Source organism: Crocuta crocuta, unplaced genomic scaffold (genome assembly GCF_008692635.1).
Source record: "Crocuta crocuta isolate KB4526 unplaced genomic scaffold, BGI_CrCroc_1.0 scaffold141, whole genome shotgun sequence".
Taxonomy (NCBI): Eukaryota; Metazoa; Chordata; class Mammalia; order Carnivora; family Hyaenidae; genus Crocuta; species Crocuta crocuta.
The window spans coordinates 3,101,507-3,120,114 of NW_027527951.1; the positions used below are offsets into that span (position 1 = coordinate 3,101,507).

Here is an 18,608-nt window from a genome sequence, read left to right on the forward strand (position 1 = left end):
GATGGCTATTCAACCTTCGATAGACACTTGGGTTACTTCCAAATAATGCTGCAATAAACATAGGAGTGTGTATGTCTTTTAGAATTAGTGTTTTTATATTCTTTGTATAAATTCCCAGTGGTGGGCTTACTGGATCATATGGTAATCCTACCTTTAATTTTTTGGGGAACCCACATACTGTTTTCCACAATGGCTGCACCAGTTTGCATTCCCACTAACAGTGCACAAGGGTACCTTTTTTCCACAGGCTCACCAACACTTGTTGTTTCTTGTATTTTTGCTTTTAACCGTTCTGACAGGTGTGAGGTGATATCTCATTGTGGTCTTGATTTGTATTTCCCTGATGATGAGTCATGTTGAACTTCTTTTCATGTGTGTGTTGACCATCAGTATGTCTTCTTTGAAAAAATGCCTGTCCACGTCTCCTGCCCATTTTTAATCGGATTATTTGTTTTTGGAGTGTTGAGTTGTATAAGTTCTTTATATGTTTTGGACACCTAACCCCTTATCAGATATATCATTTGCAAATATCTTTACCCATTCAGTAGGTTGTATTTTTGTTTCATTGACTGTTTCCTTAGCTGTACAGGGGTTTGGGGGGTTTTTTGTTTGTTTTTGTTTTTATTTCTGAGAGAGAGAGAGAGACAGCATGAGCAGGGGAAGGTCAGAGAGAGAGGCAGACACAGAATCCAAAACAGGCTCCAGGCTCTGAGCTGTCAGCACAGAGCCTGATGCAGAGCTTGAACCCACAAACTGTGAGATCATGGCCTGAGCCAAAGTCAGATGCTTAACTGACTGAGCCACCGAGGTGCCCCTATACAGTAGTTTTTTGTTTTAATGTGGTCCCAATAGTTCATTTTTGTTGCTATGACCAATGTCAAAGAAATTACTGCCTGTACTATCTTCTAGGATTTTTATGGTTTCAGATCTTACATTTAGATCTAAATTTAATTCATTTTATAATAATTGTCTTTCATTGATTTTTATTTATCCCCAAAACCAGTTGTAGAAATCCCTAGCTTTGCCTTCTTAAGTAGCCTACTGTTGGTTTCATTATTTAGACCTCGTTTTTGTTTCAAAAAAAAAAAAATGTAAAGCCTCACAGCCTGGGCTCTGACACGTTTTAATGTATGACTAATGCTATAGTCAGAGAATCAGTGTGATAGAGACTACCAATCACACATTGCTCGTACAAGGCTCCCTTCTGCTAGGAAATGAAGCAGAATTCTCTAACACCCAGGGTGCTCAGCATACTACCCATCCAGCCTTAGTCATCACTGAATGCATGACCCTTCTTCAGTGGTCCTTGCTAATAGCTCACACTGGATCAACCCAAGCCAGGCACTGTCCACTGGCTTTTACATAGATTTTTTAAATAATTGAGGTACAATTGACATGTAACATTATAGTAGTTTCAGGTGTACAATGTGATTATTCAATATATGTATATACAGCAAAATGACCACTACAAGTAAGTCCAGTTAACATCCATCAACACCCACAACTACAAAAATTTTTTTATGATGAAAACTTTTAAGATTTATTTTCTTATCAACTTTCAACTATATAATACAGTATTATTAACTATAGTCACTATGCTGTATATTGTATCCCCAGGATTGATTTGTTTTATAACTTTGCCCATCTTTTACCTCTCACAGATGGGCCACCATCAATCTGTTCTCTGTAGCTATGAGTTCAAGGATTTTGTTTGTTTGCTTTTAGATTCTACATGTTAGTGAAATCATATGTTGTTAGTCTTACACTTTGTGACTTATTTCACTTAGTATAATGTCCTCAAGGTCCATCCATGTTGTCAGACATGATAAGATTTCCTTCTTTTGGGGCACCTGGATGGCTCTGTCGGTTAAGCGTCTGACTTTGGCTCAGGTCATGAACCACTCAGGTCATGGTTCACTCGTTCAAGCCCCACATCAGGCTCTGAGCTAATAGCTCAGAGCCTGGAGCCTGCTTCAGATTCTGTGCCTCCCTCTTTCTCTCTACCCCTTACCTGCTCGCACTCGGTCTCTCTTCCTCTCACAAATGAATAAACATTAAAAAATTAAAAAAAAAAAATTTCCTTCCTTTTATGGCTGAATAATATTCCATTAAATATATGTATAATATATCTCATTGTATATATATTTGATATATGTAGATATATATATGCATGTGTGTATGCATATCTGTATGTGTGTGTGTGAGTGTGAATATGTACACACATACACACACATATAACATTTTCTTTATTCATTTATCCATCAGTGGATAGTTAGGTTTTTTCCACGTCTTGGGTGTTGTAAATAATGCTGTAATGAACATGGGGGTACAAGATATATTTTTGAGTTAGTGGTTTTATTTCCTTTAGATAAATACTCAGAAGTAGAATAGGAGGCTCCACACCATTTTCCACTGTAGCTGCACTAGTTTGCATTCATTCCCACCAACAGTGCACAAGGTTTCCTTTGTTTCCACATCCTTGCCCAACACTCCTAATTTCTTATCCTTCTGGTGATAGTCATTCTGACAGGTGTGAGGTGATATCTCATTGTGGTTATGATTAGTGATGTTGAACACTTTTCCATGCACCTATTGGCCATCTATATTTCTGCTCTGGAAAAATGCCTTTTCAGATCCTCTGCCATTTTTAATTGGATTATTTATTTGCTGTGGAGTTGTATGAGTTTTTCATATATTTTATCAGATATCTGATAACCCCTTCTCAGATATTTGATTTACTAATATTTTCTCTCTTTCAGTCAGCTGCCTTTTCATTTTGTTGATGATTTCCTTTGCTGTGCAGAAGCTTTTTATTTGATGTCATCTGACTTGTTTACTTTGCTTTTTGTTTCAAATCAAAAAAAACCGTCACTAAGACTGATTGTCAAGGAGTTTATCATCTATGTTGCTTTTACATGGATTTGATCCTCTCAACAAACCTATATAATGAGTTCTATTATTGTCTCCATTTTAGAATGAGAAAACTGGGGTCTGGAGAGGCTAAGTCACCTGCCTAAGGTCACATAGTTGGATCTGGATGCCCGGCTTCAGAGCCTGCACACCTGACCACAACTGGCACTAGTTGTTGACATCAGACCACTGTGTCAACCTACTGTGTCACAGGGCCAGCACCCTAAAGTAGTGAGGGCAACAGCCACAAGGTGATGACACCACCTTCTGGAAGAGCTAGGAGCCATCTTAATGACATTCATCCGGGACACTGTGATGTGGGGAGTAAATTACAACACGTCTCACTTAGTATGACTAGAGTCCCACGGGTTAGGTCCTACGCACTCTTTTTAATCCCTATTTTACTCATGAGGAAACTGCACGTTCAAGTGGCTGGATTTGCCCAAGGTCACCCAGTGGGTAGGTGGTGGAGTGAGATTTGAACCTAACTCTTCTTTCCCTAAGTTGATTGTTCCTCGGAACCTGCTTTTCCCACAGATGCTGGGACACTGCCTACTTGGTCTGCTTTGATCATATGGACAAAGCTCACGTGTCCCAAAGCATCTTTTGCACCACTGGCCCCTTGTTTGAAACCGCCCTCCCAGCCCTGCCTCCGCCAGGCTCTGACCCTGGAGCGCAGGGCTCACTGTTGATTTCTAGCACCTGGCCTGGAGTAGGTGCTCACACACTGCCTGTTGAAAGAAGGGATGGATTTGTTCCGGGTAAGGAGTTTTTCCCAGAAAATCCCAGTTAAAATGCAAATGTGCTGCCTGGCAGAGATGTCTGGAATTTGTTTATTGCTTCCCTCCCAGAGAGGAGGATTTTGAGGAATGACTCCATAGGACTAAAGAATAAAGGGAGGGGGAGTTCTTGAGTGTAGGGAAATGCCCCGGGAAGAGGGGTGGGCCTGAGGGAACTCGGGTGCTTGCCGGTGGACCTTGAACACTGCGGGAGAAAGAAGAGAGTGGACTAGGCCCCGCCTTCTTCAGTTTTGCCCCAGGTGGGCTGACCCTCAGGGCACAGCGGGTCTGCCCCGCCCCCACAGACAATGGGCGGGGCCCACTGGCAGTGTCCAAGGACCCATTCTTCCCAGTCCTGGAAAAGGGCCCCAAGTTCAAGTTTCCCCAAGGGAGCACTGGAAACAATCCACTCAGGGGTAGAGGAGCTGGGTTCAAATCTTGTCTCTACAACCTACCCATCGGACGACCTTGGGCAAATTCAATCACTGGAATGGCCTGCCCACAGGGATGGCCTTATTAAGTCAAATGTCTCTTTTCGTCCCACAAAAGAGCAAATCCTGAAAGGAAAAGCGGCATCCTCGGACCCATCTCTCGCTTCCCACCCCAAGTTCATCAAGCAGCCCTGCCCCACCCCCTCAAGCTGGCAAATCTCCCAGACCTTTCTCTGTGCCCAGGTATGTATAACACCTGAAAACTGGATCGCCCTCTACATAGAGTCCTGTGGCTTATCTTCTCCATTTAAACATATGGGGCATCTTTCACTGACAATCCACATAGATCTGCTGGAATCTGTTGAAAATAGTTTCACTGTATTTCGTCATGGGACATACCAGACATACCACAGTACACTGAGCCCGTCTCCCGCTCAGGAGCAGTATAGCCGTCTCCAGCTTTCGGCCGTTGCCTGTGCTACGGTGAACACGTCTGCACGCCCCAGAGGCCTTGTTTCTAATCCGCCGACCGCCGGGCTTTCTTACCAGGCTTTTACTCAGGAAGGCGCTAACCAGGAGCGCGGTCCTCCTGGGCCGGGGACTCGGCTCTCCACGGCCGGTTTCAAGCTGCCCTGCAAGCCGGTCCCCCAGGGGTTCTGAGCCAATGTCAGAGAGAAGGCCCGTGCGTGAGAATCCGGACCCCGCAGTCACCACCCCGGCCGGCCTCTCACCTCTGCTTCCGGGGAACGGAGGCACCTCGGCATCATTTTCTGTAATGCCCAAGGAAATCCCCGGATAAGACGGACACCCTCATGCTTCACAGGAGGCGCTCCCCCACTCCCACGGAGATAAGCTCATGAATGCTTTCTTAATCACGGCTCATGATTCTCTGGGGCCCTGCGGGGCTGCCAAAACCTCTCTCAGCTCGCTGCCGCTGCCACCGCAGCCAGACACAGCACTTCCTAGAAAATCATCATCCCATTTACTGTTTATTCTGGGGGCGGATTATTGCTTCCCATAAACTCTCCCAGCACTAAAGGTGGTTGTTCAGTAAATCTCATGAAATGTCCACGTGAAGGGGGAAAGATGCTCTTTATTTTATGTTTTCTATTTTATTGTTAACGTGTCAGAGAAAAAGGAAACGATAGTCCCATTTTTAGATACTGATAAAAGCAAGCAAGACTCCATTCTGGCCGTGGGAGCTCAGTATGGTTTCGTAATCATTATCTTTAACTCACGAAACAGTCAGAGCCCTGGCTGGGATATGAAGATGGTAGAACTGTGTGATCGTTCCGCGTTGGAGTACACAAGTTTGTCATACTTGTCATTTGCAGTCTTGACTGTTGCCGCCTCTGTGAACCAGCACCATTAGTTCCTTAGTCTTTCCAATGACTTTTTAAAACATAGCCTCATCCTAATTGATATCTTAAATAATAGGGTTGGTTGTATTTTTTTCTTTTTTCCTTCCTTCCTTCCTTCCTTCCTTCCTTCCTTCCTTTTTTTTCCTCAAAGACTTCTGTTTTATTATAGTACATGAGCTGGAACTGATGGAAAGGGTAGCTGTGGTGGGCGCCACAGCCCCAATTAGCATTGGATGCCCATCCCAAAGGCCATGACTGTGCCCACGGTGTGCCTCTCTGCATCATGGCTTTCCAGGTCTGCCCATCACCTCCCAAACCCACATTCTGATCCTGAGACAGGAAAAGGTGCCGAAGAGCGCCCCGGCTGCCATGCCCGCTGCACAGCCCATCACAGAGCCTGTCTTCACGTGGCAGAAGCACTTCAGCCGGGACTGTCCATAAGGCCTACAGCCACCAGCGTCTCCTTCACAGCTTGGGTCACTCAGTTCTACGTTGCACACGGAACACTGGTTGTGTTTTTTTTTTTTAAAGCATGTTAAAATTCAAAAAATATTGAATATCACCTGCAACGTTCTAGAGTCCGGAACAGCGGCACTTTTTAATAAACGTTGGACTTGATTGGATCCCAGATTTTAGCCTCCTGCTGGGGTGTCTTCTAAGGCTAACAGAATACTGTTGAGACGCGGAAGCGCTACCCTATGCCTTTGCATTTTCGTGTATTTAGTGGGCCATAGATTCAGAAATTGGAGGTTGGGAAGGATGGAGAAATTACCTGCTTTTGAAAGGTAGGGCAGCTAATTGGAAAACTCGTGAGTTTTGGAATCAGGCCTAGGTACAAAAAAAGTATCTGTTAGTAAAACAAACAAACAAACAAAAAAAACAACACCTCTGTTTGGTAGTGCCAGGAAATGATGGAAATGATATGGACTGGCCATTCCAGATTCGTGAACATACTGGTAAAGTGTGGCAGGCATTGAGGGGCTCTCTTAAGCTGATATAAGTTTAAGTGTGGTGGTATTTACTGCCTTTTTGGGCAAGGGATGGGAGAAGCAAAGAGCACTTGGGAAATCCAGGAGAGATATCAGGCACCCCCCTCACCGGCCTTTAGGGTCTTGTGCTGCTGCATGTGGGTCCTCTGTCTTCCTGAACCCCCAGCACGTGGTGTGGGGTCTGCTCTGCCACGCCCGGCAGTGGACAGGGTGAGGGGACGGGAGGGCTGCACGCCAGCTGAGCAAGAACAGTTCTCACAGAAGATGCGCTCAGATGTGGTGCTGACAAAACAGCGCTGCTTCCTGCAGAGACTTCAAAAGCCCACACCCTGTCTACCGCGGCACATTTGTGCAGCTGAAGGAGAAACTGCTGGAAATAGGAGTTTCCCTGATGTCATTGGGATGATGCCGACTGTGTTCTCCGGGAGACATCAGGGAGTTGGCTCAGGAAGGGCTGGGTGGGAAGTGATGCAACTTTGGACAAAGGCTCTGGGCTCTTCGCAAAGGGAGGTCAGAGTTGGCTGAGCGTTCACCTGCACGGAGCAGCCATAGAAAGTTCTAGTCCTAAGAGTAGAGAGTATGGAGAGTAGAGATTCAGAGAAAGAGATGAACAGGGCAGGTAGAGCTGTGTCAGCACCTCTGACATCTTTCTCCTCTCATCCTTCCCTTCTTCATCCGAAGAGAAGAAAACCTTTGTTCTATTTCTCATCTCGGTGCTTCCAATTGAGAGTGTATTCAATTCTTCCAGGTTATGTTATCATCCCGAGGGGAATCCTTTAAAGATGCCTGGAACACCGGAAGGAACCAGGGCTCCTTGGAGAAATAGCTGATTACTAACGAGGGCGGAAATGTCCAAGATGAGCCTACGTGACTGTGCCAGAAAACACAATCAAAAAGTGGCCCAGGAGTCAGCTGGAGAGTCTTACTGGCTAAAGGTGGGAAACTTTTAGCATCAAAAAGAATAATGATTCTTCCAATGCAATAGATTGGAAGGTAGAAATGCAGAAAATTATGAGTTCATAATGATAAAAAGAGAACCCTTACTGGTCTCCATTTCAAGGCTGTTTGGGTAGCAATTCATTTCTCTGAAAACTGATTAAAAGAAGAATAAGCACACAACCCACCTTTCCTGTGTGAACTGCATTTCCAAGTGACCAAAAAGCTGACAAGGGAAAGTTCATTTTAGGTAAGAATTCTTCCCAGTAAATGCAGAAGAAATAACAGAATTAGAAAATCATGACTTTTGGAGCACCTGGGGGCTCAGTTGGTTGAGCGTCCGACTTGATTTTGACCCAGGTCATAATCCCAGGGTTGTGGGATCGAGTCCCGTGTCAGGCTCTGAGCTGAGTGTGGAGCCTGCTTGGGATTCTGTCTCTCTCCCTCTGCCCCTCTCCCTGCTCTCTCTCTCTCTCTCTCAAAAAAAAAAAAAAAATCTTGGCTTTTGAAACCTCTGGGGAAATAATGGATTTAGAAGTGACCAATCAGTGGATACTAACCTATCTGGTTAAAGGTTGGTGGGGAATTTCAAAATGGGAAATCTACAGCAATACCTACATAGTATTCTTCTCACATAAAAATTCTAAGACTGAATCTAAACAAGCATCTACCTCTGCCTCTTCCAATATAGTAGCCACACAAACCCTTCAACACTTGAATTGTAGCTATTTTGAGTTGAGATGTGCTTTAAGTGCACACTCCACATTCGATTTTGAAAATGCAGTATAAAAAAAGAATAAAATATTGCATTTATAGCTTTGTTGCATTAACCACATTTTGAAATGACAATATCTTGGATATTTCACATTAAATTCAAGAAATTATTTTTTAAAATTTCACCTATATCTTTTAACTTTTTTTGTTCCAGTGTAGTCAATGTACAGTGTTATGTTAGTTACGGGTGTACAAAATAGTGACTCAACACTTCCATATATTACTCAGTGCTCATCAAGATAAGTGTACTCAATCTCCGTCACCTATGTTTTTTCTTCTTTTTTTCTTTTTAAGAGAGAGAGAGCATGAGTTAGAGAGAGGAGCAGAGGGAGAGAGAAAGAGAATCCCAAGCAGCTCCATGCTCAGCATAGAACCTGAAGTGGGGCTTCATCCCACAACCCTGGAATCATGACCTGAGCTGAAATCAAGATTCAGATGCTTGACTGACTGAGCCACCCAGGTGCCCCTTTTTAAAAAATGTTTTGAATGTGCCTGCTAGAACATATGAAATTACATGTGTGGGTGGCATCTTATTTCCAATGGCCATCACATTGCTCTAAGTCTTACTTAGCAGTTCACAGAGAACGCTGGCAGGAATGGAACTACCTAATAACACCAAGAGAAACCAGCCAAATGCAGAATGTGGGAACATTCTACCAGGTCATCTGGTACCTCTGTTAATAATGACACTGTTGTTGTGGTTTTTATAATGTGCTTATCTGTAAGCGACGCATACCCAAGTTTGTGTGGGTGAAATCATATGTCTTGTGGTATTTGCTCTAAAAATGCTGAGTGAAAAAGCATGAGTGATAGATGGAACCAGATGACAAAATGTTGATTATTGTTGAAACTAGGCAATGAGCATTTGGGGGTTCATTATATTCCTCTCTCTCTTTTTGATATGTTGAAAAGTTCTAGAATTTAATTATATTTCTATATTTATTTATAACATGTATAAATAATATACAATGTTGTATTTAATAATATAATTATAAATGTATGATATATAAAGATTATAATGAATTATTTTTTAACATTTATTCAGTTTTTGAGAGACAGAGCACGAGTGGGGGAGGGGCAGAGAGAGAGAGGGAGACACAGGATCCGAAGCAGGCTCTAGGCTCTGAGCTGTCAGCACAGAGTCCGGTGCGGGGCTCGAACTCATAAACTGTGAGATCATAACCTGAGCTGAAGTCGGACACTCAGTTGACTGGGCCACCCAGGCACCCTTTAATGTTTAATTTTGAGAAAGAGAGAGAGAGAGAGAGAGAGAGAGAGAGAGAGAGAGAGGCAGAGAGAGAGGGAGACACAGAATTGGAAGCAGGCTCCAGGCTCTGGGCTGTCAGCACAGAGCCCAATGCGGGACTCAAACTCACAAAAAACCCTGAGATCATGACCTGAGCCGAATTCGGCCGCTTGACCGAATTAGCCACCCAGGTGCCCCCAAAATTATAATGACTTTTAATGCCTCAGAAGCTGTCTTTAATTTTAATGCCCAGGGAAGGTAACACACGGTTGGTTTATCAGGTGAAGGGGCACAAAACCTTCTAAGGCAGAGTCCAAAGGGAATGGAAAGAAGCTTGACAAGATGCACACCCACTCCGGTGGGTAACAGGTCATCCNCTCCAGCAGCTTGCGTCCTTGTCTGTCCTAAAACCCCACCCACGTAGCTGTCCCCTGCCTCAGCGGTCTCCTTGGAAGAATGGTATTAATGACTGATAATGCGTGGTGGATCACCCTCGAAGGGACATTGACTTTGGAGCTCAGCATAAAGCCTGACTTAGCTCAAAATAACAAACCTGCAATGATTTGAGTCAGAACCTCCAGCTGGTCTGCTCGGGGCTGGCCGGCTCTGCGTCCAGCTGGACCTCACAGGTGGGCCCCACAGTCCAGGCTCTGACCCATTGTTGGTAAATCTGCAGGGGGCGGCCCCCAAGTTCATGTGAGGGATGAATAATCACAGTGAAAGTTTGTCTACTTACCACGAGCTGTAACCATCCAGGACCAGATATCTGTGGCCACTGAGCAGCTCGTCATGGGGGACCCACACCCAGCGGGAGGAAAAGGGTTTGGAAGGTGGTGGTGGCTATTTTCGTCAGGGGTGGTGCTTCCTGATACACTTGTCTCTGTCAGAAGGAAAACCATCCCATCCCTGCACAGGACCTTGCTTTTCGTGTTAGCAGGACGGGTCCCAAAGTGCAGACAAGCGTGCCCTGATTTCACCTGTTGTGGGCATCCTCAACTGCGCATTTAACCCTCTGCCTTTCTCCATTCCCTTACTCAGGTAGGGTTGAACCTTTCCATCCCTTTAGAGTAATGGTTCATTGCTATTCTATTTTAGAAATCAGTTTCAGAGGGCAATCCAATTTCCCCTCCCAGGATCTGATGGGATCATTCGTGTTGCGCCTTCAGGGTCTACACGGGGATGGTCCTAAAAATTCACTTTACTGAATCTGTGATCATGCAGCCTGGTACTAATGGATATGGGCTGTGCAGTTGTACGGGGACCGCGTTGCAACGCTATCTCAGCTCCGGAACCATTGGGTAACCTTGAGCAAATAGCTTCTCCAAGCCTCAGTTTCTTAGAAATGCATTGGGGTGCCTGGGTGGCTCAGTCGGTTGAGCGTCCGACTTCGGCTCAGGTCATGATCTCGCAGTTCGTGGGTTCAAGCCCCGCATCGGGCTCTGTGCTGACTGCCAGCTCAGAGCCTGGAGCCTGCTTCAGATTCTGTGTCTCCCTCTCTTTCTGACCCTCCCCTGCTCACGCTCTCTCTCTCTCTCTCTCTCTTTCTCTCTCTCTCAGAAATAAATAAAACATTAAAAAACTTTTCTTAAATGCACGCTCTTGACATGACTGTGAAAAACTGATTCTACATAACATGCAGCACAGAGCCTGCCAGCTGGTAGCACCCGATAAATGAAGGCTGTGACTGTCCCACCGTTACTATCGTGGCGGCAGTTTGCGGCTGGCCCTACCTATACATGAGTTTTGCTTCCACTGGTTAAACTAAAGGCCCGAACCAGGAAGCTTAGATCTGCTTCCACATTCCCAGGGCAAACCCAGGACATTTCCAGGTAAAATTAAAAGGCGGACAAGGCCGCGGAACACAGGCGAATCCCATCAACAAGGTATGTTTGACACGCCTGCTGTGCTTCTGTCTCCGATCTAGCAACTCTGTAGGGCTGCAGGGCGACGGGGTGGAAATGGTCCCCTGACCCGAGGCGGCTGCTCACTCACAGTTAGCCTATATTCCACAGGCTTCTTCTCCAGCAGCTTGCATCCTGTCTGTCCGAAAACCCCACCCACGTAGCTGTCCCCTGCCTCAGCCATCTCCTGGACGAAGGTATTAATGACTGGTAATGCGTGGGGGGTTACCCTCAAAGGGACATTTGCTTTTGAGCTCAGCTTAACGCCTAACTTTGCTCAAAAATAACAAACCGGCCATGATTCGGGTCAGAATCTCCAAATGCCTGGCACCAGTAGGTGCTCAATAAAATATTGCAGTGATTAATGGAGGGAATTTCAGGCATTGTAGCGAATTGCTGAGGAGCAGCCGTTGGGCCTGGGGACTTTCCTAGGACCATTCCAATCACCCCCAGAGAGGGTGGTTTCCTGTTCCAGTTACTCAGAAGGTCAGCCCTTAGGAAGGGCACCAAACTCTGATTTCTTTCAGGGCTGAGGCTGATTACAGTCTGAGCTTTAAGAGCTTTCCCCCTTCACAGCTTTAGATGTATTCAAGCTTTGCTTTGGTGGAGGACTTCCCCGTGGGAGTGATAGAAAGCTCACCACTTAAGTCATTTAAACTTTGGCTGCCCAGGCCTGAAAAAAATGCCCTTGGGACGGATCCTGGAGTGCCTGAGGAGAAGTTAAATGGCTTAATAGATCCTGGCAGCTTCAGAAAGGACTAATGGCTCCGCGTTAATTGGGTACAAAGAGTGAAGATGAATCTCTGAAAAGGTATTTCAGATTTGCCCATTCAGCTCTCACTGGCTGCATATGTGTCACATCCTTCAACCCCCAAACTAAGCTGATTGTTAACAAAGTACGAGCCCTTGATGCATGCATCAGCCTTCATCTTCCTGATACTCTTCTTTGTCCCCTCAGCAAACGTTTACTGAGCGCCTACCATGTGCCGGCCATTGTGCCAGGAACTAGAAATAGATAGATGACGTTCCTCTCCCCGTCCCCAGGAACCTCTGTTTTGGGAGGCAGAGGATGAGAATTAGAAGCAAGACTGGTACCTTGTTTGCCTTTATCGGAAGCAGATTTGAGGGAGAAGCAAAGAACGAGGCGTGGCTCAGCGCAGGGTGGTGGGTGGCAGCGAGTCTTCCCAGTTGCGTGGGGGCTGGAGGAACATGCCAGGTCTCTGAGGTGGGCAGGCGGGCGGGCGGGCAGAGGGAGCCGCGTGCTCGCGGAGCCGGAGAGAGAGCGTGACTCAAGCAGGGATTTGCTGGCGGGCACACAGCAGCCAGAGGGAGGGAGAAGGGTGCTGGAAAGGTGGGCCGGAGCCCTGCGGAAGAGCGCTCTGACTGCATGTCACTGCAGGACTGGATCATGGATGTGACAGGTGTTGGCTTGGTGCTGTGAAAGAGACATCGACCAGAGAGCACAAAGCACATGCGAGAGGGGATGAGATCACAAGGAGGGAAACCTCCTTTGAGGGTCAAAGATGTGAAGCAGAGTCTGAAGCAGGATTTAAATTCGTGTTGCTCTCTCTGGTAGCAGTGAGGTATTGCACAGCTCACTTAACCTCACCGAGCAACTTCCTTGATATGAAGAACAAATGATGGGATACCTACAAAAGAGTATCTTAGACACTGGTTGCAAGTGACCGAAAGCCACCTCAAACTAGCTCAGGTTAAAAAGAAAAATGTATAGGAGCACCTGGGTGGCTCAGGCGGTTGAGTGTCTAGCTTTGGCTCAGGTCACGATCTCATGGTTTGTGAGTTCGAGCGCCACATTGGGCTCTGTGCTGACAGCTCAGATCCTGGAGCCTGCTTCGGATTCTGTGTCTCCTTCTCTCTCTCTGCGCGCCCCCCCCTCACCCTCTGTCTCTTACTCTCTCAAAAATAAATAAAAATATATATAAAAAGGAAAATTTATAGGAAATCTCAAGTTTCGGGGGTGATCTCAGGGCAGAGATACTCGGTGCCGAAGGCTAGCTCTCCATTCCTCTCACTTCTGCTTGTGTCCAAACATGTGGGTTCTTTCAGGTTCTCTTCCTCTGTGTGGCCACAGAAGCATGGCCAGCTGCTACCCCACACCTCAGATCTCAGACCTTCCCCTCCAGAAGTATCTGTATCTCTTCTTTTTTTCTGGTTGGACTAATCCAGGAACTTGGATTGACCAGGTTGGAGTAGGGTACTCTTCCATTGACTAGTCCATAAGGACAAGGGATGAGATACAGTGAATGGCTGACTAGGAGTCTGGTGCCCTCTCTTCAGCTGTTGTCGTGTGAGAAAACACACTTCCTAAAAGAAAGGGTGCAAGGGGGTACCATTACCAGAAGAGGAGAGAAGCTGAGCAGATAAAGCATTAGACCGGTGTCACAAAATACTTTGCAGATATTGGGGCGCCTGGGTGGCTTAGTCGGTTAAGCGTCCGACTTTCGCTTAGGTCATGATCTCGCGGTTCGTGGGTTCGGGCCCCGCGTCGGGCTCTGTGCTGACTGCCAGCTCAGAGCCTGGAGCCTGTTTCAGTGTGTGACTCCCTCTCTCTCTGACCCTCCCCTGCTCACGCTGTCTCTCTCTCTCTCCTAGAAATAAATAAAACATTATATAAAAAAAAATACTTTGCAGATATAAAACAACTTGTGAATATAAGGTGTGGCTTGCTCTTTGAGAGTGATACGTTGCATTTATCTCTCCATTTCAGTGTTCAGAAGAGTTACTGACCTTGTAGGGACTTCATAAAAAATGGTACTGAGCAGACGCCTGGGTGGCTCAGTAGGTTGAGCGACCGACTTCGGCTCAGGCCATGATCTCATGCTCGAGAGTTCGATCCCCATCTAGGGCTTACTGCTGTCACCACAGAGCCTGCTTTGGATCCATAGTCCCCCTCTTTCTGCCCCTCCCCCACTCATGTGCGTTCTCTCTCTCTCTCCCTCCAAAAATAAAAATAAAACATTTAAAAAACGGTACTGAGGTAGTGGATAGTTAGCAGACAGCATACCTACAGGGGAGTCCGACTTTATCAGGGGCTAGGTCTAAAGTCCGTGTGGACCACGGAAATCCCACGTAATCAGTATAACCCCTGAAACTTCCCCAGGGACACAGCATGTTGAAAAACCACATAGCATCTCTCAGTAAGTTTGACAGAAACGTTTTTCCTCCCATTTGGAGCAGATCACTGTTTCCTTTGGTCAGACACCAGATGAAGCAGTTGGTTTCACTTAAGAGTGACGCTTTATGAAAAACTGCATTAACATCAGAATCCATTCAGCAAGGGGAGATGTTTGGGGTGGGGGGGGCAGATTCCTCGTTCCCACTTCAGGCTCATTGAGGGGAACGGCGGGTGCAAGTGCTTGGCACATGGGGTTATGATCTTTCTCTTACTGAGAATTGCCGAGCAAATGTCGTTGAAACTGTGTGTATCAAATGAGTGTCTCGCGTCCTATTCTCATGCTTAGTTATTGTATGTTGTCTGGTATTCCTCTACTAGAATGTATATTCAGAGAGTTGGGAAGCCTGGCTGCCCTGTTCACAGCCGACTCTGCAGTTCTTATGACCATGCGTGGCCCATCGCAGGCTCTCTTGAAGGAGTGACTGCGTTGCACAAGACACCACTCGCCGTCCTCAAGGAGTGAGATAAGGAGATCAATGAAAGTGGCCCTTCCACCGGGGCGCATGGTCAGTGTCAGAAGGGAAGTAAACTTTGAGATGCCTGAAGAGACATGAGAAGGCAATAGTGCCGAGCAGTGTTAATGGCCAGTGAGTAATAGAAGAAACAGTTCTGGGAGACTTTTAGAGGAAGTGGGCCCTATCTCTAGGGCAGTCCTGCCTTTTCCTCAAAAATCCATCCCTTTGCTCCTCTATTCATCCAGAGAAATGTCCATGCTCCTGCAGCCCTGAGCAAGTTCAAACCCAAGGATTTACTTCAAATACACGCCGATGCCCAGAGCCAGCTTCCTAGGGACTTCCTTGCTCAGATACACCTGGGGCAGGAGGGATTCTAACACTACCTGGTGATCAGTTAATACCAAAGCTGATATCAGGGTTCTCTTCTCTGAGCTTGGGAAAACCTGCATTGTAATGACTGGTCATGACCAATGGGTCTTGACCAATAGGTGGCCTGACAGGGGAAGGGCTCTTCCATTCCGTTCTCCCCCACGGCCCACCCTTGCGTTGTGGAGGAGGACCATGGGCTGCCCTGGCCGCTCATCTGAGTGCGTGATCCCTAATTCCAGAGCAGATCTGTGGGACGATGCCACCTCGGTTCTCACAAGACTGTTCGTCTGAGGACAGACTCCCTCTTCTGCGTGAGGGAGGGAAAAAGGGCCCTCGGCTCTGCCTCACCTGCTCTGGTCTGGGAAAAGTTTCCCTTCTGGTGACCTTAGACTCATGCCCCGATGAGGCCATGTACTTGGGGTCTCTGGTGAGCTGTGGGAAGGCCACAGGGCACAGAGGGAGCAGCTCTCTGGTTCACCACTTACCGCCCGCACGGAATACAGACTGTATTTTGTGTTACTATAGAAAACTTAGAAGGTATGCACTGGAGAGAGGGGATAGTCTTCCAGGCTTAAACTTCTCTATTTATGGATACACAAGTACAAAAATAGGATCATATTATCATTTTGTAGTCTGCTTTTTTCACTTTTACTATATCACGAACATGTTTCAATGCTAAGAAATACAAATTTGACATATTTATATTTGTGGCTACATAATATTGTGCCATAATTTATTTTATAGCATCCTGTCATTGAGTATTTAGTGGTTTGCCACTTTTGGCTATTATTATAGGCGATGCTGCCATAAAACGTCTTGTACATACTGTCATGCATTTATTTGGTAATTTTCTTAAGAGAAGTTCCTAGAAGTAAGATTATAGAATCAAAGGGTATGTATATCTTAATGTTGGATCAGTTTATATCCTATCAGCAGGGAGTTGGATACCAATGAGGTACATGCATTGTTTTTTGTCTTTACCACTCAGAGATCTTGTGTCTTATTTTAATTTTAATTTTTGATTTCTAGTCATATTGGCCACTTTTTAAACAATATTTTAACTTTTTTTAAAATTTATTTTTGAGAAAGAGAGAGAGACAGAGCATGAGCGGGGGAGGGGCAGAGTGAGAGAAAAGCACGGAATCCGAAGCAGGCTCCAGGCTCTGAGCTGTCAGCACAGAGCCCGACGCGGGGCTCGAATGCAGCCGTGAGATCATGACCTGAGCCGAAGTCGGACGCCCAACGAACTGAGCCACCCAGGCGCCCCTCATTTTGGCCATTTTTCAAAACTATACTTAATGTCTCTTTAAATTTCTTCTCTTAAGATTACCGATTCATGGGAGATTTTTCTAACAGGAAGCAAAAGAACTCCGATTCACAAGTTCAAACAATCTGAAGCATGTTTGTTTTATTACTTTCTACCTTCTCTTTTCTGTCTTTTCCACCTTTTCTGGATCTGACTTATGTTCCCCTGGTGTCCCCCGACCATTGCACATTCAACCACTGGATTCTGGGCCCCTGGCCTCTCCCTGCTGTGGCCTGCGGCCAGCATGACCAATTGCCCCAGACAGTCCTCAGGACAGGATTTGGTCCATATTTCCTTCTTATAAACATAGGCAAGGAGCCAGGGATTGGGCTGAGCGCTGAGGGGTTACAAATAAATAAAAGCAATTCCTGTTCTCCAGAGCTAAGCATCCATGTAGCAGCAGACTCGGACACACCATAAGCCACTAGTGCAAGTCATCGGAAATATGCACTAATAGAAGTGAAACGGGTCTGGAGGAGAAGGTGTATTAATTTCAACTCTTGGATCTCAGATGATTTCCTAAAGAGATTGAGGTATGAGAGGGAAAGGTATTTTGGACAGAACAAACAGTATATTTAGAGTAACCACTTACTAAATAATATTGCTACCTCACAGCTGAGGAACGGAAGGCTTAGAGAGGTTCAACAACCGGCCCAAGGCTGCTGGGTTGTGTCACAATGGGGATTCGAACCCAGGTCTGAAGACAGTGGCTTCTTGCCTTCCAATTACTATTTGAGCACAAGCTGTAGGGTAATGAAGAGCACAGGATTGTTGGGGGCTTGGGGCTGGGGACATGGGACTGGTCTACAGGGCCAGGAAGCAGGGAGCTGTGCATGAGATGCCTAGCAACTATTGTCCCTACCATCCAGCAGGTCCTGGTCCAGGCGTCACCCCCTCCAGGAAGCCTTCCCCGACTTCCTCTAGTCACTTAGCTGTCCAACCTCACCCACTCCCACTTATAGGTGTGACCCTGTGCTCTCCTTTCCCATGGACATGTTCGTGGTATACAAATTATCTCTACTCATTGGTTTCTGCTGGGCAGAAAGCTCCCTGAGGGTGGGGCCATGTCTGACTCTCTTCGCATTCCCAGTTTGTGAGTGAGAAGATGAGAGTCAGTGGAGCGCTGGGTGTGGAGAAGAAGGCAGGAGGAGGTTTGAGGCGGTCAGGCAGGGTTTGGCAGCAGGCAAAGGGCTGGGGGCAGGCAGGAAGCAGCGTCTGAGGATTCAGGCTGGCTGGGAAGAGGTGCTGGCTGGGTGAGGAGAGGCGGGCTGGGGGCTGTTCCCTCCCACAGGAACGGAGGGCGCAGGGAGTGGGGGGAGGAGATGGCATTCTAAGTTCACAGAATATCACGCCGGCAGGGCCTGCCATGAAAAGAACCTTGGCTCTGCTCTGAGACTGTCTGGGTCCCAATTCTCGTTGACCCTCCTTAGGGCCCTGCGGCAACTTCCAGAACAGTGGCTCAGTTTTCCTTGCTGGTGAAATGGGGCTATGAACCCACCCGAGCTCGAAGGCTGAGGATTATGCTAGGTTCTGTGTGCCAAGGCTAACGTCACTGTCCCCCCCCCCCCTTTCTTGGCCATCTCCTGGCTCCTCAAGGCCGTGCTGCGGAGTGTAAACAGTGTGCCCACGTCTGGCGGGAGCTTGAGCTGGTGCAGCCCGAGGCAGAGCTGCCAACGGTAGGCGATCTGTAGCAGAGATTTTGTTTGTTTGCTTGAGGTTTTGGGCTGGGGTCACAGGACCTGAGTCAGGCTTACTAACTCCAGACTTGCTAGCTGTGGCATCTTGAACTTGTTGCCTAATCGCTCTGTGCTTCAGACTGTTCTCCTACAAAACAGGGGTGGTAATAATAATAGTACGTGCGTCTCTCATCGGGTCATTGTGAGAGTTAAGTGAGATAGTATATGGCTTCTCGTCACACCCCATAACTCAGATTTCTCCTCATGGGCTGTGAGCCC

General features: G+C 46.7%; 1 long non-coding RNA gene and 1 pseudogene across 2 annotated transcripts in view; one reads left to right on the forward strand and one right to left on the reverse strand.

Moving 5' to 3' along the window:
- Positions 1 to 3,612: 3,612 nt before the first annotated feature.
- Positions 3,613 to 18,608, forward strand: part of LOC144221941 (uncharacterized) — a 37,110-nt gene continuing 22,114 nt past the window's right edge. The window contains exons 1-3 of one of the 2 annotated variants that reach the window (XR_013332223.1): positions 3,613 to 3,671; positions 4,239 to 4,363; positions 7,219 to 7,405. This is a non-coding gene — a long non-coding RNA (uncharacterized LOC144221941). The remainder of the gene's footprint in view (positions 3,672 to 4,238; positions 4,364 to 7,218; positions 7,406 to 18,608) is intronic. The other variant, XR_013332224.1, reaches the window with a different exon arrangement.
- Positions 5,705 to 6,607, reverse strand: LOC144221959 (reactive oxygen species modulator 1 pseudogene; annotated as a pseudogene).